Genomic DNA, 26172 nt, shown 5'->3' with positions numbered 1-26172 from the left:
CATTGGAGAGGAAAGTTTATTTTTTCCTTATAACGTCAAAAATGCAAGCATGTTTGCCCACTCGAGAAACAGTTGCCGGGAATACTGCTGCGAACAGCCGCGAGTTTACGAGGGAAGCGAATTTTCTTTATCTACAAAGTTCGAAACTGTCGGCGAGCCACTTTTCCACTTGTCGGAGGGTAAACGACGATGAAATAAATTGAACACTAGCCCCGCTGGTAATCCAATTTCCTCGTTTACCCTATGAATCCGCCTGGTACTTTACGCTGAGTAAGTTAACTGATTTTTTTAAGTGGCCACAACAATTTCCGCCAACCCCGCTTATTCTTGGACGATTCATCGAAAGGGAGAGCGAGTAGCTCACGTAATAATTCGGGAAAGCTAATAGGAGCATGACGCGTGTATCATTATTAGCAAGTATGTATACGTAGTATTTTTAATACACGTCGCGAAGAATTTTCTGTCTCCCCGGTGGCCGTCCCCGTATCTCCCTGCCTCACCCTATCTCTCTCAACCACCCTAGCTTCTCCTGTCGCTGCTTGTTTCTTTCATCTCTCCTTACCTCTTTGTGGCCCCTGCTTTCCCTCTGTTCCCGTCTCTCCCAACCCCGTGACCCTTTCTTAGCTCCCTCCGCCTCTCTACCGCTCCCCCTGCCTTACTGTAATTCCTTTTCTTTTTTCCTACCTTTTTGTGCCTCTCCCGACCTCCCTGTCCCTTCCTGGTTCTCCTAGGTCTTTCTTGTCTCTTCCTGTTTCCTGTAAAAGAATTCAACAATTCTTACCTTATTTTTGTAAGAGAAACAGAGGTTTCAAAGAGTACCTACGCATATCAGGAGCTGTAGAAAATTAAAATCATCGAAACGGCAGCTCTATTATGGTGTTACTAGGAGGCCGAGGTACCAGAAGACACTGGTGACAAAAGCACAGTGTTGTTTTAGGATAAATGTACGCGTGACGAACCGAATGATGTGGTGAAATTGATTTGCAAGTCGCGGAGGAATGCCAAATTCTCAAGCGAGTTTGGGGGCGGAGCTCGGAAGGAAAACAGGGGGCAGTGAAATCTGGATTTCCACGGGGGGGCAGGCGTTCTTATTGTTAGGTATCCGAATCTTATCGCGGGAGATTAAGTTGCCGATAGAGAGAAAGGAGAGTCATGGAGGTAGGACGCCGACGGGGGTATGCTAATGCGAAAGAGGAGCCTTCTGGGCCCTCGAACAGCCAGAGCCAACACGCGTTCCTGACCCGACGCTGTCACGACTTTAGAACAATGGCGTCGATATACATGTCTCATTTATATACACGTATTCCTCGATGCAGCGTACCGCGGTGCACAACGTTCGCGCACCACGGGCTGGAGGATCTTCCTCGAACCCTGCGCCCGATAAAATCCCGAGAATGGAAATCAATTCAGCGTGAGCCGGGTCATCCATGATTTAACGCGCCGCAGATACCGAACAGTTCGAATTGTTTCGTTCGAACGTCTTTTTTGGTCCGAGACGCGTCAGGGAAGTGTGCTGGCCGCAGAAAGGAGCCCAGGCTCGTTTCGAACATGTCCGGCTCACTTATGGAGCGTCGCGGTTACGCAGCAGTTTGTCAAAGTGGGTGCCGAGCTCGTCCGAGACGTGCCAATTAGGCGGAGAGCATTGAAAAGGACATGGATTGATTTAATGTAGATGGGAAAAGCAGGGCAGTGGAAGTGACGAACGTAGAACGAATGGGAATACTTGGTCAGTGCAAGTAGGAACGGAAATTTTCTTAGAATCGGGGATTTTCTTTGACAATTAAAACAGTGTTGTGATATTATAAAGTGCCACTGCTGTACTTAATTTGTATCGTAGCTCATGCTTTTCGTAGAGTTATAATTCTGTGATATTAGGAGCAACTGCGTCAGCAAGTAGAAACTGACTGCCGTGGACAGACGTGTTTTTTTTTAAGAAATACAGGGTTCTGTGGTACTGAAATGTAAAGTAGATGTGAGAAGTGAACGAGGACACTTGAGGCAGCTCGCATAGACGTTAAATTAAGAATATTATAAGGCAATCATCCGTTTACACTATAAAGATACCCACTTGCATCGTCGTCACTGAAAATTGGTTCTAAATTTGACAGGGGTAACTAGAAATCTCTTGCACACTTTTGCAACGAAAAGCAACTTCTGTCTGGATTCTACTATTGTAGATTGTGAAAGAGCACAAGCAAAGGAGGTACAGTAAAACTGGAAAAAGTATAAAGGAGTACTGTTTATACCGTTATCAAACCTAGTGAAAGGTAACGTTCTCGTAACTATTCGAAAATGCACCATCGAATTCGCAAGGAGAACTTTAACGAGCGGAGCTGATAAGACAATCGAAGTTAGGGGAGTACGTATTGATTCGCTGGACAGCGAATTTGCTTCGAAACGAGAAGAGGAGAAATGTGTTCGTTGCACTCGGAAAACTGGAACGTGCGATCAGCTTATTATAAGTCAACCGAAGAAGGCCGCGACTGAAAAGTTTGAATCTCCTGCTAAGAACGTTTCTAGGACAAGGGACACTTGAGTAAACTCAGCCCCGCAAGGAACTACCGGTTGCCATTCGCGATGGTTAACGAGCCTGAGCACCGATTCGATGAACTCTCTCGTTTCGAATTTAATAAAGGCCCGACTTGCTTTTTTTTTTTCTTAAATAACTCGATCGCCGTCAAAGTAAGAACATCCTTAAATTTGCGTAGCCGCCGTCTGCTCGCTATTCACCCTGCATCGTTAACGTAATTCTATTTTCCGGCGGCATTCAGTCTCAATCTATTATTATTAAACGCTGTATCGAACTTACGTTCGCAGTATCGTGAATTTTCAAGCACGGGTGCCGGACAATTTTTCAAGACTTACTCGATTGCAAGAACGCTTTGGTATTATACGTTTCGTGCTTCCTAAATTTCCGTTCATTTAAATTTTTATTAATTCGCGAGTGCCAGCTTTCGTCGTCGACTTATTCGTACATGAAATACCACCGCGACGACATTTAATTCGGCTAGGCTCCCGCGTTTAACGATTTTTGGCAAGGCGCTTGTTTCGAAAATATCAGCGACGTTTGCCAGAAGAAAATACACTTGGCTCCGTGATACCCAGACGCGTAGATAAAGGAATGAAACGGGGACGCGACGTAGGGAAAATGAAACGAAGCAACGGCAGAAATATGGGAGATAGAAAAACTATGAAGCGAAAGCGGGAGGGGTGGGGCTGGGGGGGGGGGGGTGAGAATGCATAGAGTGCATACGTCTTAAGGGAGACGCACTTGCTGTGTGCTGGATGCACGGGGCTAGAAGCGAAATAAACAGCTGGAAAACCACTTGCTGGATAGGTAACACCGTAAAACGAGGAAGAAGAGGGAGCTGAAGAGAAGAAGAGAAATGGAATCAAGTGGTATCCTTGAAAAGAAATTGCCCTCAATTTGGGAGAGCCGTAAAAACGTCATTTAAAGGGGAACGCAATTCTACGCGGCCACTATTCTCAAGTTTCCTTTCGAGTTACATCTGTCACCCCTGTCCCCAGTCGCGTTACTTCCTTCTTCTAACCCTCGGCAGTCTTGACACAGCGCTGCTTCCATCGCCCAATAAACAAAGTATCCCACCCTCTCCCATCGAACTATAACGCAGCATCACAGAAAAACCTACATCCATCGCTGTGAAACCTAATACAAATTGCTAAACGCACACTCCAGTCAACGAGGACCCCCACCGAAACGCCTCCAAGCACTTTTCACCCCGAGGGGTGGTGCGGAGCGGATAACAAGAGGCTGGGAATAGAACCAATACGGACAATGCCGAAGAAGAGCAGGGAGACAGAACGCACACGTATCGTCGCAGCAATTCAATCGGCGGCTTCGGCTGCATACGTACATGTCGGCGCACGTTAGGTAGGCAGACGAAGGCGGAGGGCCTCTCGCGGGTACGCCGTGGCGCAGGAGTTCAAATGGTCGGGCTGAGGTCCAAGGAGGAGGCGAGAGAGAGAGAGGGAGAGAGGACGAGGGAGGTATATACGTAAGAGGGGTAATTTATTAGGGCCGGAGGCGTGCTTCCATGGAACGAGTCCGTGTGTAGTGGGCACCGAGGGCGCCTCGGTACGGCACTGCAAGGCACCGTAGTACGATCTCGCGTGTATGAACGCCCCCGTTGGTGAACGCTGGTGTTGGTCGCCAGGGTAGAGATCTCGTTACGTGCGAGAGTTCACGGGTCACGCGAGAATCGTGAACCTCCGGCACGGCAGAAACGGCCGAGGCATCGAAGAGACACGCGGCTCCTAACGATAAGTCGCGTACTCCTGCCCCCCCCCCCCCCTCCTCAACCCCTTTAACTCTGCATTAATAATCCCCAGAGAGGAGCCATCCTTTGCTTCCCTCCGTCAAGCCTCTCCCTTTCTTTCTCTGTGCTTTTGCCCACCGTCCGTCTTCCTTCTCTCCCCCCTCCCTCGCTCCGCTCCTTCTTTTTGGCAGACGTTTAAGGTCTGCGCACACATATCCGTTCCGTGTCAGTTCCGTGCCAGTTCCGTGGTCGCGAAAGGTATCGGTTGCTCGTTTTGGAATGGAGCGGCGCACACTTGTCAGTTCCGTGAAATTCGACGGTCTCTCCGTACCCGTCAGTTCCGGGCCGTGAGGATCAGGACAAAGATAATCCACTGAATACGTATTACCACACGTATAACATAATTTACATATTTAATCAAGGTTAAAGGTAGGATTAATTAGGAAATATTTAATAAACTTATTAAAGAAAAAGAAACATATGAAAGAATGAGTGAGATTGAAGCGTTATCTATTTGTATTCTACACGAAAGATGTAGTAAAAACGAGCGAAGAGGAAGTATTGGGTTCATCCCATAAACAGCATTAGACATGAAAAGGGAAGCGTCTGGATGAGATTGTATAGATTAAAATGTACTTTTACATTAATAATTAGCAGTGGATTGCCGACGTCGAGGAAACCACCCATTTACAGGAAACCAGATGTTTTACTATGTACCAGCGTTGGAGTGAAACTTACTTAAATCTTAAATCTTAAATCTTAAGGGATTTTTAAATTTTCATTACAAGTACAGGGAAAAAAGTGGAAAAAGCGACCTTCATTATTTTCTTCGGTATTCCGACCAATTGCGATTTTTTTCGAAACGACGAACTACGCCACCTACTTAGGAACCTCGTACTTCTAGCTTCTGAAAAAATCACGTCGTTTGGACCAGTTTTAAAAATGTTATTCTGCTTTGAAGGGTGTACGAATAATTTTGTCACCTACTGACTGAAAGAACTGTACGGCAGGCTTGCAAAAACGGCTGAATTGGGACTGACCGAGCCAGAGCAGGCCTCCTACACAGTTGTCAGTGAAATTAGGGACCCTGCACGGGCACGGAACGGATACGGAACTGACACGGAACGGGTATGTGTGCGCAGACCTTTATCCGGGTTACGCAACTCGGCCGGCTGCTATGAGCCTGACGAAGCTTGCGCGTCACGACGTCCACCGGGTTCCGAGAACTAATCTCTTCTGGTCGATTGCGACGAATTAATGATTCCGGGGAAACGATTTGCCCTTGCTCGCTTGCGTACCGGACATTCGGACCACTCTCGGAGGGCGAGCTCGGTGATTTTTACTGGGAAGTGAAGCTACGAGGGTTTTGATTAATTCAGGTATCGCTGGATCGACGCGCGTTCAAGTGTGAATAGGTCGAAGACGTCGGATACATTAGGTGGTGGAAATACTGAAGAAGATTTACGCTGGTCTCGGTTGTGGGCAAGCAGTGGTCGCCATTTTGGTTAGTTCGACGTCCAAGGGTAGTGGCTGATGACGTCCGAAGAAGTTCGATTAATTTGATTAAGATTAAAAAGACGAATCTTAGTCTCGAAGACTCGCCAGTGCGAGAGAACCACCAGCGATCTCTCATCCGAAAATCGGCACTCGCAAGCGAGAAGACCCTACTCAGGAAGCAGTTTACCAGCCAGTCCCTAATCCCCCTGGCATCTGACGCAACCTTGGTGTTCCTAGATGCTGAAACGGGCGCCGATGCGCGCACCTGTTCGACGACGGTGTGAATTCCGCCGGGGAGCCGCGGCCACGTTGCATCAGGGCTCTCGTCTCGCGGATACGCGCGACGGAAAATCGTCGCCGATGGAGGAAGCCGAGGAGCGGCGGGACGAGAGGCGACGGTGGCGGGCAAGGGATTACCCGTTAGCCCGGGTCGACGTAAACGTCGAACCACTTTATTCGGCGTCGGTAACTAGACGAGGAGATAGCCTCCCTCGGCGTAAGAGCACAGGAGTTAGAGGAGAAACGGGTGAAGGAGGAGGGGCGGTGAGAGGGAGGGGGAGGTTGGATGGCAGTGCGGTAGGTGGAATAAGAGAGGACAGAGGTTGCCGGTGGTGGTCGGAGCAGGATGAGAGGATCGGGGACTTGGAGGGTGGGAAGAGGACGCTCGTACGAACGGACGATGCTGAAGGTGGTTCGCTAATGTCACGCCGCGTTCCTAGAACCCTCCGCACGCTGAAATTAGATTACCGCGAGATTGCTGCCCTTCTACTCGCCCCTCCCTCCCGAGCCTCCCTGGCAGGCTGCTCGCCAACCTCCTCCGCCGCCACCTCCTCAGCCAGTGTTCTCCTTCGGCCTCCTCCGACCTCCTCATCCACCTTCGCTACGTCGTTCCCAGAGTCCTTCCTCTCGTTCGCATCGCCTGCATCGCCACTGACGGCAGAACCTACCTGGTGGGCTCTTTTACCTGTGTTGCCAACTCTGTCGTCGATGTTGCTCCACTCTCCCTTCCCTGTCAGCCTCCCTTCCCGCACCCCTCCCCCTCGCGGCTCCGCTGCTTTTTTATTTGCATTTTCGTGGGTGCTTTCTCTCCTCTCTCGCGGTGCACCCACCAACATGCGTAAACTGGGATCCGTGATGTGGATGCGTAGCGGCGTGCGTGTCTGCATCACCTACGCAACCGACCGCGTGCAGGATGGAACGGGATGATACCGCACGCCATTTCTAGGAACTCATCCCGACCGAATCCTCCATCGCACGCACGCACGCACGCACGCACGCACGCATGCATGTGCACGTCGGAGCACGGTGCCGAGGGGAATTCGGTACGGGCTGCGTTCGCTGCGGTTGATTTTCGGCCGGGACGAAGCGAACTTTAGGCTCCTGATGCGTGGCTACCTGTTCCATGTGAGAATTCGATTGCACGCAGGTTTGGAATAACTTATTCTCCTTCCCGCGATGAGTTTCAGTGGAACTTTAGAGCCCGCTTTACCATCCTCCTTCCTACTTTGAAAAACTCTATACAATTTCCCAACCAAGGCAGTTGCGACTCTCAAATCTCTTTACTATTAAATCAGCTCGAAGTGAAGCTCCCAACTACTCCCGAATTCCAAATTCGAGAACAGATAATGGTGCTCCTAAGCGTTTATCTACAATGTTATCATTTGTGTGGAACAGCCATTCATTACACCTCCCCCCCCCCCATTCCTGGCGTACGTAATCCCCAGTGTAACGAAGTTTGAAAATAAACGCACACATGCTGCTGCGCGTCAGAGGGGCACGTTGCATTTCAATTCTCTCGTCGGGAAGGCGAGAGGCTGCAGCTTAACGTTTGCGGTACGCTCTGCGGTAGGAACGACCAACATCCGGGACGAACTATTAATTTCCTTTCGGTCTCACCGATTTCCGCGGCCACCTGCCGCTTAATCTTCCCGCGGGCTCAGACGCGGCGACGAGCTTTGTCGCGGGTCAAATCGCCGCGTCGATAACGCCGCCTCCGCGCCTGCTGGATCGTTACGAAACGATTCTTCTCGTTCCACCGGCGCTGCTCCGTCTTCGAGGGCAATTTTCTAATTAGGCGAGGGAACGACGACGAAATAGACCGCACAAGTTCGTGACGCTATGCCTCTTGCATGCTTTTCGAGGGGAAATAACCCAGCATGAATAGAGCCGCATTGTTCCGTGCACGAACGTTCTCGTTACTGCGTCGCCAGCGCGAATTATCTTCGCGCCAACGCGGGTGATAAACACTCGAGTGAACGGGAAAAATAGAGAATTAAACCCGCGATTCGCCATCGATCGTGACTTCTCTCTGTTAGACCGTGGCGCATTAATGTTAAAAAGTTTTTCCAAATTGCCCGTCTGTACAAACAAACTCGAGAAGCGCACGCTCAGCCTCCAAGATATTACCATTTTTTTTTACCGCCACGAGGACCGATGTCGAGCCAATCTCCTCCGAAGCAGGCACGTTTGATCAAACGATGTTGGTCTTCGAGGAAGCGGGAAGGCAGTCGCGACTGTAAAGGGACCCAGTCAAATACAACTGTATTGGTCGGGGGCGGTAGTTGTTTTACAGAAGCGACTTACAAGCGCGATCTTCGTAAACTGTAAGATGATACTTCCCCCCTGATGAGGCCGGGACCGTGGATCGCGGGTCGAGGGGGCAAGGGTGCGCGCACGGGCGAAACTTTTGTTATTAAGAGTGCGGTGGATCTCGGCGGATAGTAGGGACGACTGCGATCGCGTGTATTAGGAAACGAAGCCACGGGTCTCGCCGTAACTCACTCGGCCATATACACCGCGAGTTAACTAAGCAGTTCGCGTTTCAGAAACGTGAAACGATAACGCACGCATAATGCAAACCGCGCCGCGCTGCAAACGGAATCGTCGTAAAATAGTATCTTCGGCCGCGAACGCGATAAATTCCCTGCTTGGCGCGCTTAAATTACCCGGCGCGCACTTTCCAGCGACATCCGTGTCCCAGCCCGTCGCGCCACCCTTTTGTAAGTGAAATGAGCCATCGAATACAGCCATCGATATTCACCTCGAAAAGAATTCCTTCCGATCGCTCCCAGTTGTTTCCAGCGTGACCCAGTGACGTCGAAAAGGAAATGGTCATCGTGTCACGTGGCTCCCCTCGCATGCGCACCGTGCAGTCATTATACAACCTCGCCAGCTCCGCGACACCAAAGTAGCCAAGGAAAATCTCAACTCATAGCTGAGTCGATTAGAGTTAATTAACCGTCGCAGGGTCGCCACACACGCCCGGGAGATTTATCGAAAAGATTCATCGAAACGTCCCAGCAGGGCCATCGGTGAGCGACAGGGGGGTGGAATCAATTTCTATGTTACGGCCGCGGTCGGCTCGCCTGCCGCGCGATGTCGCAGAAAATCTATTCATCGGTAGAAAAAATATTTACCAACAGCCCTGGGGTTGGCACGGGAGCATGGCGTGCATCCAATAACCGTTTCGCAAGGGACCAGGCGGAGAGGTAGACAGCGGAGGCCAGGCCAGCCAGGGTCAGTTTTCAACTCGGCGCCGTATAACAGCACATATCCATTTACTGCTTCAGAGGATTGTTTATAGCGTGCGTGTCATAGGTCAACGGTTCTGCTAGCTCGAAAGGACCACACGCTCCCTTCCACTATTTATACGTGGGTGTCGTCCCCGTAGCCTACCACCTTCTGATACGCTCCGCCGGCGAGCGTAATTCAAAACCGTAAATTGTCGTCGTATCTATATCTGCCGGCGACCCTATCACACCTGAATTAACCGCGACGATTATTTATTGCCCGTTTTGGTAGACGGAAACGACGCACCTTCCGCTTCCTCGCTGGGCAGCTTCGACCGCCATCGGTTCGAGCGCTATTCCTCGGCGCCTTCTCAGGCGTCAACGCTTGGACGACAGTGGCGTTTTGTTGGAATGAGAATGGCACTGCTGGATGCCTCGAATTTTGGGGCAGCTGAATTAAGCTCGACTTATACCGTATTCGGAGCTACTGAATTCTTTTTATACTCCTTGAATTTCAATGTTAGGTACTCTCCCATCTAATTAGGGGGTTATGCCTAATCAGCTGGCGAAAAAGAACGCGATTTTCCGGGATTTTTTGTGGAATAGCTGCTGTATATTTTTTTACAACTATTCGCTTATTTTAACAGTAGAGGAAGTGCAGCATATTTGGAATACTGTTGGTAATTTGGAAGTATCTATTAAAATACTAACGCTATTTAATTTGTAACACCGTAGATAATAGGGGCTAATGACCTGTTAACTAATGACATTTGTGGATGAACCGCCATTTTCACATTTTCGACTTGATCTGCAAAACTTTTTCAGCAAGTATTCAATCGTTCCAATCATAGTTAAAAGATGTTGAAACTTTAGAGTTAAACAGTTAATCTACTCATTTGCATGTTCCTTCTATGGTTCCGTGTCAGTTTCGCGGTAATTTCGAGAATACAAAGTGTGACATGAAATTTAAGGTTTCAATGATATGTTGCTAATTCGGAATACCGAAGGTGAAGGTAATTTGGAATAGTTCAAAGCTTGGCGATGTTTTTGTTTCCCGCGTATCAGCTACCGCACCGTCGGTTTCGACCAGCGCTGTCCATTTATAGGTATTTACCTAAGATTGTTCCTATATTGTGATTTTTCAGCCTGATTAAATCGTAAAAGCAAATAATTTTATTACCTACACGGTTTTTTAAGTTTATAAAGTGAAGATAAATTGGAATAGCGATATTCCAAATTACCTGCACCTTAACGAAATCGATACTTACTGTCATTGTTCATTTTGGCTAAAGTTTCAGTCACTTTTTCTTCTTTATTATCACCGAGAGTTTGAAGTATAAAAGTTTATTAGTTTCCCTGTGATATTATGCAGTTTTATTTGTTCCCACCCGCTTCCGTAATTTTGTATTCGTCTGATACAAACTGGTATTCCAAATATACTGCATTTCATCTACATATATGCAGCAACTCTCTAATTATTGTTGTAGAAAAACATTAAAAAGTCGAGTCTTGGATTTGTTTTTATACGAAAAATAAAGCTACAGGTTTCTGTTGATTCAAGACACTATATACCTTGTCCATGTTACAACGCGAGTTAGCAAAAGCTGTAGCAACAACGGGGCTCAACGCGCTAATGCACCACGAATTGAAATGCAAGGCTTTGTTGTTCGCAGGCAAATGAAGCAATAAAACATTACTCGCTATGTATTACTTCGAAGAGAAAGATTCGTGTACACAATAGAATTTTCTGCTCCGCGTTGTGCCAGGCGATGAAACTCGATCAAGCCGGAAGGTACGCATGAGAATTTTAAGGAAACCCTGCCTGTGCTTGAGGCACACAATTGGCAGGTGGAAAAGTGCGGCGTCCGTGTTAATTGAGCGAGCGGCAACCTGAGATTTTTCAGTCAGTTGAATTTCCACGTGGCGAGAGAAGAAAACGTGGAAAGGGGTGTGCGTGAAAGAGCGAATGTAAAATCGGAGTGTAGCACGATAGCTAGCACGGATAGTGCGTATCATCGACCGATTCGTTCGATTGCCGAAGGTTCGTTGTGCTAGAAACGTTCGAAGCGTGAAGGTTTCTCGCAAGTGAGATCGCGAATGCCAGCACGATGACAATGGCGAATGGCTAATTCAGCTTCGATACTCCGATGCTAATTGATACAGGAAATCTGGTGTAACGAGACGGTGTTCTGTGCAGAAGCCCACGTGAAAGTCGAAGGCTGACATTCTGAAAGATTTTCTCTATTTGCCGACGGTCGTTCGTTTAAAATGAAATTTGTATTCATCGCGAGAGGGGCGAAGCGTTACCAGCGAAAGAACGGAACGAGGGGAGAGAAAACGGAAGGGAAAAGGCGAAGAAGCGAAGAGCAAGGTAGAATACAGGAGAGATTGCACGCTTGAACGATTGCTCCACAACTCTCATAAAGATTTTCATTACACGAACCTGTTTATTATGTATGCACGATGCGTCACGTTGCAGCAATGTTAATTTCTCATCGACATCTTCCAGCCAGCGGAACTACCGTACTTTCTACGCGATTTCTAAGACTCCCTATTGATGAAGTTCGTTGGAAATGTAAGTTTTATATGGTACTAGTTGTACGATCATTTATTAGACAACCTTCGAGTTTATCTTTGTCCTGAAATTATCTTTCAACTTGCCAGAATGGCTGGGCAACGACGAAAATCACCGTGGAGTGACTAATTGTTAAATGAAGTGACATTACTTCCAAGTGTTCATGTCCTCTGATAGTTTCACAGCCTTGTTGTATTTTTATGTTCGAAAAGTTGCCATCTGTTAATGTCCTATTTCAATATGACCATTCAAATTAATTTCTGTGTGGGATAAAAAAAATATCATGGAAGGGGCTCGAGATTCAGCGAAGCCTCTATGTTATCGATGTTCAGTGCAAGCTTGAAAATAATTATGCGTACTCACAGTACTCTAGATAAAAACAATTTATGTGATGCACAGTTAAGTGTATTACAGGGATTAATATCTGTGAAATTATGTGGCACAGTGCCCTGATAATTATTGAATTTTATGTCATACGAATGGACTATATTTCTTGCTCAGTGCAGTGAAATTTAAAATAAATAGAATACAGAAGTGGACACGGTAAGTTTTATTAGAATCATTCCTGGCAACTGTGAGTTTATTGAAAATTCTAATTGCTATAAAGTGTTAGACATTTTCTGGGAGTTGCGAATGAATACTGTAAGTTTTCGAGTAAAGTTCGGGAACTATGATGCATTTAAGTAACATGTACGAGGAAGCTTTCATTGAGAACTGCACGATGATCGCTGTGTAAAGGCATAGCCAGAAAATAGTAGTAAAAAGACTAGAACTCGCGTAAGAGAACCGACACGTGATAGAACATAATGCACACGTGCACGTTATTGATATACGAGACAGAAACATGCAATTTTGCAGTAGTCGTGAAAGAAATTGTTACCTCATTGGCATCGTTAGCTAGCACCACTTGGCAGTAGCAATTTGATCGTTTTATCGGGATTAATCGGCAAGCAGATCTGTAACAAAGAACGAAATGTATACTATGTTAAACAGCTTAGCTATAAAACTTTTTACACGGGGCTGTATAATCAGAAATTTCCACTCTTTAATTAACACGTCCAAGAATGAAATGTGAGACATGTAAAAGGGTAATTTTTCGCACACATTGCAACACTATGTTTCGTAGGATGCATGGTGATTCCCCGGACCCTAATAAGATCCACTAATCTTTGGTAATTGCGCATTTTCTCAACAATGACCCACCCCAATTTAAAACTAAATCTGATACACCCACAGCGAAGCAATTTCCCAACGCTTATAACGTCCCACCGCCCTTAATCCTCCTTAAACACCCCTAAGAACCTCATACAACTTCCTCCCCACTTCATTTCGAATCCATCACAACAGTTAATTTACTGTGATTCACTCCGATACAAATACTATTTCTCAAACCTCTTGTTCCTACAAAGTAGCAGTCCAGCCGCACGCGAACCACCCAGTGGCAACACCCCGCTACCCCTCGGCCGCGCAATCTAAAAGTATCATCGTCGCAACCAAAAGAAATCACTCCAGACCACGTTAAACCCTTGAAAATATTCAGCCCCTACTTAGTAACCCTACCAGCTACCCGTTTCAATCCTGCATCCTCCTAAAAGTGGTAACCATCCGCGTCCCTTCAGCGGTACAGTCCCCTTTGCACCCGTCGACTCCTACAATTTGGCGCCGGTCCAGGTCGCGACCTTCCCTAGTAAGTAATTTCTTCGTGGCTCCAGCAGCGGGGGCTCGTTACTCTTTTACGACGAGTATCGAGCGTGCACGATTTATATCGCATCGATCTGTACGTGTTTCACACGAGTACGTACACACGTTTCTTCGAACCGTGCCGGCGACCGAATCGATCTCCCTCTCTCTCTCTCTCTCTCCCTCCCTCCGCCGTGCCGATGGAAAGTCGGGATTCGTCGGATTCCAGGGAACGATCGCGTCGTGGATAACCGGTCGCTACCCACGCCAATGGGGGCCCGAGAGATCGTGAGTCAGCTAGAGCACAGAGAAGTCCCGTGCTCGCGGTTCCGCGGGCCCCAGATCGCACACAGGCGCGAGCCCGCGCCGGAGCGCGCGCGAGATCCCCGCTCGATTTTAAATTAGCCGACTTTTAAACGCGCGCGCTATTGCATGTACCACGTGGATAAGCTTCGTGCACGTTGCCCCGCTCGACGGCAATTCATTTCTGTAGTCCCGCCGCCCCCTCCCCACCTCTCGCAACCCCCCTCGCCCCGCCGGGATTTTTTATTCACCGGCGCGCAAACACCGCAGCGCCCCGTTTCCAACTCCGCTCTCACATTCCCGCTCGCGGAACCGCAGGCCGCCCCGTGCTCATCTCTACACGACGATATTTAAACGGATATTTACCGATCGGCAACAGCCGAGCCGATAATATCAGCGGGACGATATTATAAATTCCTTATCGGGGCCGCCTCGGCTACGCTTGCCGCGCGATGCACGATATCTAATGGCACTTTTTGCCCGGGCGTAAAATTTAATTTCGAATCGATCCGCGGGAACGTCGGCCGCGCTTCAAGTGTTCTAGCGGCGCACGACTTCGTGGCCGTGATTTGTGTGTGTACGGGGGTAGCCGCTCTGGCTCGTGGGAAAGCACTTTTGGCGCTGGCTGACGGAGATTGTGGTGTTTCTTTGGCGCACACGTGCTTTGTTTTTGAGTAATGGGTGATCGGAGTTGGAGGTGGATGTTGCTGGGGCGATCAATATGGACGGGGCAAAATAAGTACGTACTAGTATCATCGCTTTGCATTTTACAACTGCTTCGGAATTAGAACGGACAAGGATTATCTACAGAGATCCTACTGCTACGTGAAAATTAGCAAATCACCTGTATTCCCCGAATAAAATATCACTTTGGCTTTAAGAAAGTTAGCACGCAGCTTCCTCAAGTCTGTTACAGTGTCCACGTCTCCATAACGCACCCCATCTTGAATGGTAGCCTCCCTCGGAGAGCAGAAGCCCTCTGGCAACCTTGAAATAATCCGAAGGCAGGTGAGCACCCTGCGACCCAGTCTGCGCGCAGCCCACGACGGACAGCTCGTTGATCTATGCCCGTATAATGGAGGAACACGGGGCAAATACACATCCATTATCAGAGCGGATCGAATGATCGTTTCGCGTCACGTCTTCATCCGCCACGGTCGACCTTAAACGCGCATAACGGCTGACCTTGATTAACCCCTTTACGCTCAAGAACGAGAATGATTCTTGGAAGTTCCCGCCATTTGCCCGCGCGCGCGCGTGCGCGCCCACAGACACGCATCGTGGGCCCGGTCACGGTGGGGCCCAGCCGCTTGCAAATGACTGAATCCCCATAAATCAGCCGTTTAAATCGATAGTTGGACTTACGGGGGCCCATTAAGCGAGTGTGGTAATAAAGCTGTATCGGTAACGTTATTGGTGTCCTCTTAATAACAACCCGATCGAGGCTGAATAACAGAGAGGAGCGTGAATTATGGGTGTAAAACGAGCTCCACCCCTTTCTCGCCCCCAGCTCCTCGACTCCGCGCGTGGCGAGGACGCGTGAACTTTACCCCACGGTGGACAAACTTTATCCTGCCGCGAAACAATTTCTATTTGCTCGGCGTGCAGCCGATTCAAACTTCTTGCGTACTCGCGCAAAAACCATGGGGGGAGCCGTGCAATCGCGGTGATCGTGGCGAGTCAGGAGAGAATTGTATGAAATCTGGAGAGCTAGAGGGCGATCGAAGTAAAGTTGCATTAGCCTCGGAGAATCTTTATCTTTTTTGTCATTATTCACATTGTTACAGATATTAAAAGAATTCTTTGCTTTCTGCCCCTTATTTTTCTTCATTTTTTCCCCTCGCTTCTCTTTATATTCTGCTTTTATATTTAGTCTTTCAGTAACATCAGTATATACGGTAGACTTCCTTCTTTCCCCCTTATTTAAAACTTTGCGCGGAGGGGCTTTACAATATGATCGTACAATTTTTCGATTGAATTCTTCGTTTACTTGTTCACTTTCGGTTGATAAAATTTCATTGCTATTCGGTTCTGTTCGGGTAGTATCGTCACGACTGGTTGTAACTTACAGTAAATGATGGTTAAGCGTCAGAAAAGAAAGGAACATCGAAAACATTCCGCAATCGCGCTAACATTGTATGAGGTGGGGTCGGTTAAACGTTACAATCGTCCCCTACCATGCTTTTGGACTTAAATTATAAATTTTGACTAACGAGACCCTTAAAATCGCTAACTGACGATCAGTGTTACTTTAGAAAAGGTCAGATTAGAGATTAAACAAAAGAAAAAGCACATATTTGCAAAGGGAGTGTTTATATTACAATTTTAAGTCAGTAAGGAAAAGTTACTTTAGGGTATCGAAAAGTTATTTTCTTCACTGTGCATGTCTATTGTGTATCTAAACTGCTAGGATATGCATGCGTGTATTCGAAATGTCATTCTTCATCAAAACATATATCCAAAATTGGTGTTAATATCTAGCTTAGGTTTCGAGATATTTAACTTGTTACAATCGCCCCCGGTCCACCCTACCTACTCCTACCTCCCCAAGAATCACTATCAAAATCCGTCCGCCTGATCTTTCATCGCACACCCACCAGAGCTCCCCACGTATTTCCCTTACTTTCCCATTAGAACGACCTAGGAAATCACAGAAATTCAGTCTCCATCGGTTCCCCCGCAACGCAAGATTCAAATCGACATTGACATGCGCGCGTCTCAAGCCCGCGCCGTGTAAATCATTCGCAATCGGATCTCGGGTTTCGAGAGGACGAGGGACCGCTTTCCTCGGTTCACCACGGATGGAACGCGATGCCCTGGTGAAATAAAGCAAAAGAAAAAAAAAAGAAAAAAAAGGGAGAGAAAAGAAGGAGAAGAAGAAGAGCGGCATCAGATACGTTCCGAGGAATGTTCGTTCTGTACGTGGCTCTCGGGGAGGATATAATAATAATATCGAAAGGAGAGGGGGATATAGTCGTCACGACGGATCACGTCGAAGTCGTGATCTTCCGCGGCGTCCAGGGACGGCGAGATCGCGCTTGTGATCAGCTCGCGAGGGAGTCGAACGAGAGGATCCGCGGCAACCTCCGCAGAAAGTTCTGGTGCGTGCAATGCGAAACGTGACAGAGCCCACCCGCCCTCCGCCCGCCTTCCTAACAATACCCTCGTCTTCTACCGCTTCTTCTTCTTCGCCCTCTTCGCCATCTCCCCCCCGGCTCCGTCCGCCACCAACGTCCTGGCCGCCTCTTCTCTTAACCTCGTCCGCCTTTTCTTCCTTCCTCCGTTGCCTACCGCTCGATCTGGCTCCGCGGCACGGCGATCCCTTTTGCTCCACGGGCCTCCGTCTCCGAAGGCATCCGCCGTGGCAGGACCAAGGATAACCGGGCCCTGTTAACGCGCCGCGACCAATTCCTTCTGCGGGCCAGCTGTAAATCGGCGGAAAAATGGGCGCGTAAACGTGCACGCGTACCAGCGTTATCGACCGGCCCGCGACTGACAGAGCCCAACGAGTTCGGGGTGAGCCTACCGGTGGCTTACTTCCTAAGCAGTCCGTTATTTATCGCCCGTGGATTTGTCAGGCATTATTCGATGATTCATGCGCCGAGCCGTAATTCATGCACGCGTAAACAAAGGAGTGGACCACGGCAGACTCTTCGACTGGCTCCGGCGTGCCCTTCTTCGGGGGCCAACGGCCGTAAGTCTTCGCGGGGGATTCGTATTATTCGTGTTTACCGTCGATCCACCGAGTAACTAGGTGCGTGACGGAAGCCGTCGGGAGGGAATGAATCGTTTGGCGGCTACGGAGTTTCAGCACGAATGTCCTGTTTGCGGGGAGATTGATTTGAACGAGTGAATCATTCGGGATGTTGACGGATTTGTTAGCTTGGTGGATCGAGGATTCGTTTCTTGCGCTTTGGTGTTGTATCCTTCTTTGAATTCAGATCCACGAAACCGGAGGCCAACGATTTTAACTTTCGACAGTTGATGTCTAGGAAATTTAGGGTAGCTTGGAGTAACTATTCCTGGGAGAACGATTCTGAATCGGTCCATGATACTTGGAGCAACCCGTACAGCACTCGGGAGGCTTATGATGGCGACCTCGCTATCTCGCTTCATGATCCTGATCACGATCACGCACGCACGCCGAACCGCCCACTGCGTCCTCGCCCCTTTTCTCTCTTTCCCTGGGTCCCTCGTCATCGCACACAGATTTCTGCTTTCGATTCTGACAGCGCGAACGCACGCGCGTGCGCTCGCTGTAACGAAATCGTTTGGTCGGATTAGCACCCCCGCGTCGGCACCTAAAATCTCGTAAAGTGATGCGGGTAGCCGGCTGCTTTTCGAACTCACGTGTGGGAGGCGGCGTGGAGAAAGTGGAATCCGCGTATAATAACTGGGATATGATGGATTTTTTATGCTCGGTTCAGTTCTGGAGCAGTGACGTGGATTAGAACGACGATGCTGAGGGTGGGAAAATGTTTAAGAAGTATTGTGTAGGATGTAGTATCACATTTTACGTTTGAAAGTTATTAATAATTCAGGTAATCATTTTGGAAGTAGTTAACAGTAACTACTGTGTCAAAAACAGCTGTGGTGATTCTTTAAAATTATGTCCAATTTTTGTATCTTCAGGTTTGTTTAGGGAAGCTGATTATAAAATTCTCTGTCCTCGTGTCTACAATTAGATAAAGATAGCTTCCAGTCAAATGCAGTCGAAGAAGACTGTAAGGGTTAATTTTCGATGCGAAATGGAGATATTATTAACCCTTCGTTGACACACCCCCTTCTTCGATCAACTTTGACATGCCTGGGTGGCTGCCATTATCATCTAAAGAATCCAATCGGCGTAAAAAAAATAATGGATCAGTATTAAGGTCTCTAGAATATATTCCAATAGTATTTTTATTCGAATTGAATCAGAGTTTTTGTAAACAAATTCTAGATTACCACATGTCGAGAAGAAACGAAGAAAATCTTTAAATAGTTGTAACTTTTACAAATTTCAATATTAGAAGCTAAAAATCCACAGAGGTGTTGCTCGGATATAATATTTTGAGAGAAAAAATAGTTTGTAAGTCAGCTTTGGAGGAAAGGTATTCATTTTGCATATAGAAGGTACAGTCAACGAAGGGTTAAGAAACCACGCAGAAAGCTTCATCATCGCGCGAATTATCTGAGATATCTAAAAAGCGTAGAACAACGAGGCATGTATCAAATCATCGAATACATCCCACGCTTCCTTTCTCCTAGCATTACAATATACGCCTTCTTGCGTGTGTACGCACGTGCGTGAAGTAGCATAAGAATGGCACACAGTTTGTCATCTTCCTTCGGAATTGCTTCCGCTGTATCGTCTTCTCGCATGGTTTCCCACTCGAATAAATACAGAATTTATTATGAGCGGGATACTTGGAGTGCAGAACGTAACGTGTTGCACGCTACGACTCTTGAAACTTCGATAAAATACATTTAACCATTCGTGTTCGGCCGATTAGGAAACTTCGTGTGAGCTTTTCTAAGATACTATGCACAAACACAAAAAAAAATAATAAAAGATTAGCTTAAAGAAAGAGCTAGCTTCGACATAAAAAATTTACTTAAAAGAACTTACAAAATCAAGCATCCCACGAATATGAAGCCATAAACAGGAAAACCTCTTCATCCACTACAAGTGACACAAAAGTTCCCATCATATTTTTACTAGATAACTAGAAAATGACACGGCAGTGCTACTTCGCTGTCATACGAATAACCCCTCCACTTCCCCTGCCAATCTTCGCGCCAAAAGCCACCCAGCCGGCACCAACCAGCGCCCAGCATCGACACCCATCTACATCCCATTAGAAGAAACAAAACTGCGAACCCCACGTGTTCCACGAAACTTGCCAGTCGCGATGCCTCGCATCTAGACACTGTAGGCCTAATGAACGACAGAACCGCTCTAAACCAAGCCCTCCGCTCCACGCACGCCGTGGCCGACGGGATGGAAGAGGACGGTTATCGCCAGACCGAACAAAGGACATTACTTATCCACCAGTCATACATTTCCATCACCCACGCGTGCACGCGTACGCGCGTGACCAGGCGCGGGTGAGCATCTCGCGGGCGCGCGATTAACGGTGCACGCGGGGATTTTTCGATTCCGTTCGCCTCTCTGGGAAGGTAGAAGCCGCGTGGGAGGGAATCGCTTCGAACGTCGCCATGACCTGTCGTAACCTCTCCAGGGGCCGCGGAGCTGCCGATCCGATATCTTGGATCGACGCTCGATGCGAAATCCCCGATTAAGTGGTTCCGCCGACGGTCCCCTGCTGCACCCTGCACTCTCCTCCTCCTGCTCCTCCACCCGAACCACCGCCATCCACCCCCTGTGACCCACCGAGCTCGTACGAAGCGTTTTCTTGTCCAGTGCCGGCAACGCGAGGAGCTCGACTCGTTGCCATCAATCGAACAGCATCGATTCCCCCGTGATCTGTTTTCCTGAGAACATCGGCGTCTCCCAGCGGAGCTGGAGCAACGCAAACCTTTATACAACGGCCGTGTAGTTCCTCTCTTTGACCTCTGTTGACCCCTGAGGACGCCCGCAGTACAGTGTGTACTCGAACGTACGTATTTACACGGCACGACGCTCCTCGTCGTCGTTGTTGTTGTCTTCCTTCTCTTCTTCCTTCAGTGGTCCTCCTGCCTGTCTTCTTTGTGGTGGTGGTGGTGGATGGTAGCGGCGATGTGTGCGCTTGTTTGCTGCCCCCAGGACGCCGGGATGCACTTCGGAGTGAACTGGACGAGGTCGTCCTACGTTCATAATTATTGCCCGTACCCCGCCCCCGCGTTGTCGCTCGCCCCCTTATCCCATCGTGCTTAATTAGGTGTCCCGTGAAAATTTACTGTCGATTGCAGGGGACCGCGGCCCGTCGCGTCACAAACTCGCCGGACCTCGACGTATGTGGAATTGTATTCAGATGAGGGATCGAAGATTTAGCGGCCCCTTCTGGCGCGATTTCACGGTGGGATTTGTTCTTCGTTCGACGGGGCTCGTCGGGGAGATCTCCATTCTGTTGCTTTTATATTTCACTTCCGATTCAACCCCGCAGGTTTCGAGCACTGGGCGGGGGAGACTTGGGAGACTGATGCCTGAGAGAATGGATACTTTGGAGCTTGTGCACGCGACTTCTGGGTGGTCAGAGATCCTTCGTTTCAAACAAATTACTTCCGAATGGTGTAGATGTAAACAATATTTATTACTGAAGGAGTAAAACGAGTCTAGGGTAAACGATACAGACCACCTAAGAGCTTCAGTTTAGGTAAACGCTATGGAATAAGTAACTCGAATTTTATAAATGAAGTTTTGATAGGACCGGCGAAAAGAGGAATATCCAAGATGATTACAACACGAAAGAAACTTTGAGAAATCAGTAGTTTCGATATTAACTATTACAAAGAAACATAACTCAAAATTGTAGTTATTGACCGCTCGTGGCATAGTTGTTGACCGGTCCAGGTACAGTTGTTGACCATTTGCTGAATATAAAAGAAAATGGCATATTTTTTACTTTAAAGTCACTTTTATTACTGTTTCGAACGACGGAACATGACAACGTTTGCATACCACTTCCAAGTTTCAAAAGAGAAAGCCACAGCCTTCCGCCAGTTCAATTACCAAAACGTTAACCAGAAATATTACTAACATCCTACCATCTAGAAACACATCTACCAGAGCCATTGAAACCACGATCAACTGCAGATCACCCATGCCTAAAGACAAAAGACCCAAGTCGAATCAATCATCCTGGAATAAATTCACGGTCAACGTTCCCCCCTCGAAGAATCCATTAATACGACTGGCACACTCTCGCCTCACGCTGGCGCGCACCTTTCGGTCTACGTGTACACCTAACGTATCTAGTTAATCGCTGACGCTAGAGAGTAGCTTAAAAGCAACGCGCCCGCGCCGCGTTGTAATTATAAGTAACGAGAAACGGCCCTCCGTGGGAGTGGACGACTTTTGCTTTGTCATAGGCAGGGCCAGCGATGACTAACAGGGGGGATGATGGCAGGAACCTCGCGGTGGAAGCCTTAGGTCGGTATAAGGTACGGTAACTGCAAAGGTACGGGCAGATCATTAGCCATGATTTGTTGTCGAGCAGGCTGCCCAATGACCCCGCTGGCTGGAGCGTGAACTCCGGGCGTGTCGAGATCTCCGCGCGATGATCTTGTACGCCTATAACCATCGACTCCTCCACGTCGATGCACATTGTGCCGGAATGCGCGCTGCGTGCATGAATATTATGTACGCGCGTTAACAGCGTATCGCTTCTGTTAGAAGTTAGACGGTAATTTGTGCCCAGGCTATGCACGACCACGGGTTCTAAACAGCGCGGGGTCGAGGAGACCCTCGCCGCTGTACCCCGCAGCCTTAACGAACCTGGGATCGTTGCTTTCCAGGCACGTTTAAAGTAATCTTGGAATTGGCAGGGGATGCGAATACTTGACGGAAAGTTCTCATGTGTCTGATATGCCTGACTCGGGAGTCAGGGCAAGAAGGGTCGGTAGTGAGTAGCTGTAGAATAGCTTGTGTCACTTCTGAAGTATAGGAATTTCTATCTCTCTGTTGTGATAATGAAATTATTTAGTATCTGTTACGGGACAAGCCCAATTTATACAATAAATAATACAGTAGCATAGGTGCAAGAAGAAGAAGACATACAACAGTAAACAAAATTAAGAAATTAAAGTTGTATGAAAAACACCCCTTTTTATGATGAAATTGTTCGAATATAATTGTTAATAATAAATATATTATATGGTGCACGTGTACCTATTTTTGTGGAATACCCTGTCATTGATCGGGACATACAATCTAATGTTCCAATTAATGACTGCATCGGAAAAGGATGTTTATAAAATAATTTGCACATAAGAGAAATTAAGCGCAACTGGTCTGATTCGTATCCACGTTCTTCGCCAGCGACATTTAGCAACATCGTGGCGCAGTCCAGCCCCGGTAGCCGGCGAATCGAGCGCCCAATCGATCCCCAATATCCGACGCAAGCACGCGCATCGATCAAGAAGAGCCTGGTGTTCAGAAAGATACAGGAATGTAAATGAGCCATCGTTGTAACTGTTTAACCGCTGCAAATATTCAAGAGCCGCGGCCCGCCCCTCTCGATTTCCATTTTATTGAATAAAATTGTTTTCGTTGTCGATATTGAAATATTGATAAGCCTCCACTTTCTGTCAATAAAATACCGAAATATTCGGTCAACGTTTCCCTCCACAGTGGAATAATCCAACATATTTTCCGCCCCGCTGCACCCCGGCCCGGTACATCCCTCGGACGTGGCTTACTCTAACAATTATAACATATTTGCAGCTGGAATCGGTACGCGACGTAATTCAGCGGGAATGCAGCTGCCCGGCAGAAGCCTCTCGCCGTGCTTCCATTTAAATATTTATTTACGCGTGTTTGCTTCGGGTAGCGGGATACCGATATCTTTGTTACCGCCTGGAATCTCGATCGTCCCGCGTACTTTCCACGTAATTAGATCTCGGCCGGATCCAGATGGGCAAGAAACACCGCCGGGCTCTGCAGCCGTCGATACAACTCTCGGCGTGGATCTGCCAGGTATCCCCGTGACTCATACCCTCGGATGTGCAGAGATTCCTCGAACAATGACGGTATACATTATCAGCGCACGAGGAAGCGCGTCATTAATTGAGATCTTCTGATCGTTCGGCTGTTTAAATGGCGGACGATGCTGGCGCGGGATAGTCGGGGCACAGGCACGCAGGAGGCTTCCCGTTATCGGTGCTGCACTCGCGAGCTCGGATGGAATCTGAGACGCCGGTCCACGGGATAGAAGCGGCGTTCAAAAGAGGACGTCGGTTGTACGCAACGCTCCTATATTTCCGCGGTGAATTTACGTTACTACCGTTCGCCGATCGGCCAATAAAAAGGAGCGCGATGCGTAATGGAGGCTCGGTATAACGGGGCACACGGAGAAAGGTCAGGGGGTTCGCTCGCGTTTCAGAACGGAGTCGGAGCCCGGCAACGGGACGCCACGCTTTCGCCGTGGTATCAACGTTCGCTGGATGTGTTCGCGGTGTCTCCCATTACGAATCCACGGCGATTCGGTCTGCTCGACGGCCGCGTCCGGTGCGTGATGGTTAAACAAAATGTTTCATCGGCGTATCGGTCGAGGATCGTTGGCGAGCGGTTCTATTTACGCCTGGAATCGTCGGCGTTCTTTTCTCCGGCCCGTTTCCGCGTGCAGGAGATTTTAACCGGTCGTCCTTCTTTTGCACCCCGTCACGGGAGGATTCCGGAACAGATGCGGGAATGCAATTATTCCGCGATAAAGACGTATCGACGGCGCGCGCGATACAGTTGACGCGTATCAGATTTTAGACGGCCGGAGCCTCTGGATCGTGACATCTGATTTATAAGCGAGCCCCGAGATTCATTACGCGCGCTCCGGACTCCTTCCGTCGTTTACGATATCGGCCTCGTTATCCTCGAACGCGGAAAAAATCGGTATCTGTATGTTCGTGTTTACAGTTCGAAAGGAAAATGAATTACGCGGATCGCTTCGGCGATTCTTTGCATTCTTTCTCGCGTTCTTCTGTTTATTTTAATCTTCTTTACGCGGGACGGAGGGAAGCCAGGTCTTGTGAGGATAAATGGAGCTCTTGTAAGTATAGTCCCTATAAAAAACTTCGAAAAAGTAAAAAAAAATTATGCCAAGTACGTGAAAAAGTCGAGGACGAAAAAGAGTATCACAATAAAATAGAAGGTAATAATAATTATAATATAAACAAAGATGTGAAATCAAAATGAGCTGCAAGTACATATTAATCGTACATTCCATTACTCATAACGCGGAGATTTTAATCCCATAAAAAAGAATCCTATTTAAAAACATTGTCGAAAATTAATATCTTTACAAAACTAATGATATACAAAAATGGCGCCAATTATCACTGGCTATTTATGCAAAAAATGTATTAAATAATATTAAGCAGATATATTTTTATACACATAAATATTTTAATACGAATAAATATTTTATTCAAAATACTTGGCGCTGCGAAACCGAAATATGATAATTGTCTTAGTATAAATAATTTACAATAACTCCTTTACAATCTAAAATACTAAAAATCACCGTTTCCGACTGATCCATGAGACGATATTACGATATCTCTGTCATGCGTGGACCGATTTTATTGAATTTGGTCTTACTCAAAAGCTTATATGCGATTTACATAAGAAAAATGCCTTTAAATTTGGAAAATATTGCAGGCGTGATGAGATATTAATGAAATAAGTTTCAGGTTGGAATAGCCGTGCGACGAGTAAATGATAGCGGTAGCGACAGTCGACACATATACAGGGTGTCTTTCATGTACCTGGCGTCTAGACGCTACCGCGTCTCTAGATTACTAGGGGGCGAATAACAAAAATCCAGATTTTATATTAATTGTAAAATTCTGATTGTCTCTTGGCTATATTCGTTGGCACCATAATCCCAGATCGTTTAATACTCCGCTTGACCTTTCAACGCGAAACAAAAGGCCGGCAACTGTTCAGGAACGTTCGCACGTCATTGCGGAGCGTACTCGCGAGCAATTTATCGACAGGGAAAATTAGCGCCATGAAACTGCTGCGTGAGCCAGCGGGTCGATATTATCTCGAAGAAATTGAGGGATCAGGATTACACGTCACCCGAACAAAGCATCGTGCACGTTCGCAAGGCTCGAGCCGAAAGAGCAGGCCGCGGGCACGAGGGTTCAAAGGGGAGGAATCGCGTAACGAGGCTACGACAGCGGCTACACGACGAAGAGGACGAAGAGGAAGGGGTCGAGGCATCGGAGTGCGTGAGTTCACGGCGCGTCTCGGTCCAGCGAGCGTCCCTGCGAGCCGAGGATGGGAGGAAGAGGAACGAATAGACGATGGGGAAGAGGGCTGCGGAGAAGGAACCAACGGACACGAACCAAGGGGAACTAACGCGGTGGCCCCAGGGTGGCGTCAGTGCGTTGGTAATGGTGAAACGTATACCAGATATCCTGTATCGGGTAAGTACCGAGTGCAAAATAGGCTGAGAAGTTGAAATGGGAAGACACGTGAGAAGTAAGCGTCAGAACAGAGGAACAGATCAGTGGCTCATAATGGCGTTTTAACACTGGGTTGCTCCTTCACCCCTCGTGCCCCTAATCTACTTTATCAAAAAATACCTCCGCAATTACAATTCCCTCTGTATCGCGCGAGCGTTACCCAACCAAAATTCTCATTCCACCTACCAATCCCTATTAAAACTCCAAGCCCACATTTACACCC

The 26172-nt window shown here is 47.8% G+C and overlaps 1 long non-coding RNA gene across 1 annotated transcript in view; it reads right to left on the bottom strand.

The window, feature by feature from the left end:
• Nucleotides 1-694: 694 nt before the first annotated feature.
• LOC143371374 (uncharacterized) overlaps nt 695-26172 on the bottom strand; it is a 117293-nt gene continuing 91815 nt past the window's right edge. The window contains exons 2-3 of the long non-coding RNA XR_013086008.1: nt 12739-12814; nt 695-755 (exon numbers count right to left, since the gene is read on the bottom strand). This is a non-coding gene — a long non-coding RNA (uncharacterized LOC143371374). The remainder of the gene's footprint in view (nt 756-12738; nt 12815-26172) is intronic.

This window comes from Andrena cerasifolii, chromosome 7, assembly GCF_050908995.1.
Source record: "Andrena cerasifolii isolate SP2316 chromosome 7, iyAndCera1_principal, whole genome shotgun sequence".
In the NCBI taxonomy this organism is placed as follows: domain Eukaryota; kingdom Metazoa; phylum Arthropoda; class Insecta; order Hymenoptera; family Andrenidae; genus Andrena; species Andrena cerasifolii.
Note: the sequence above shows the minus strand (reverse complement) of the source record. Positions and strands in the feature narration are given on the sequence as shown.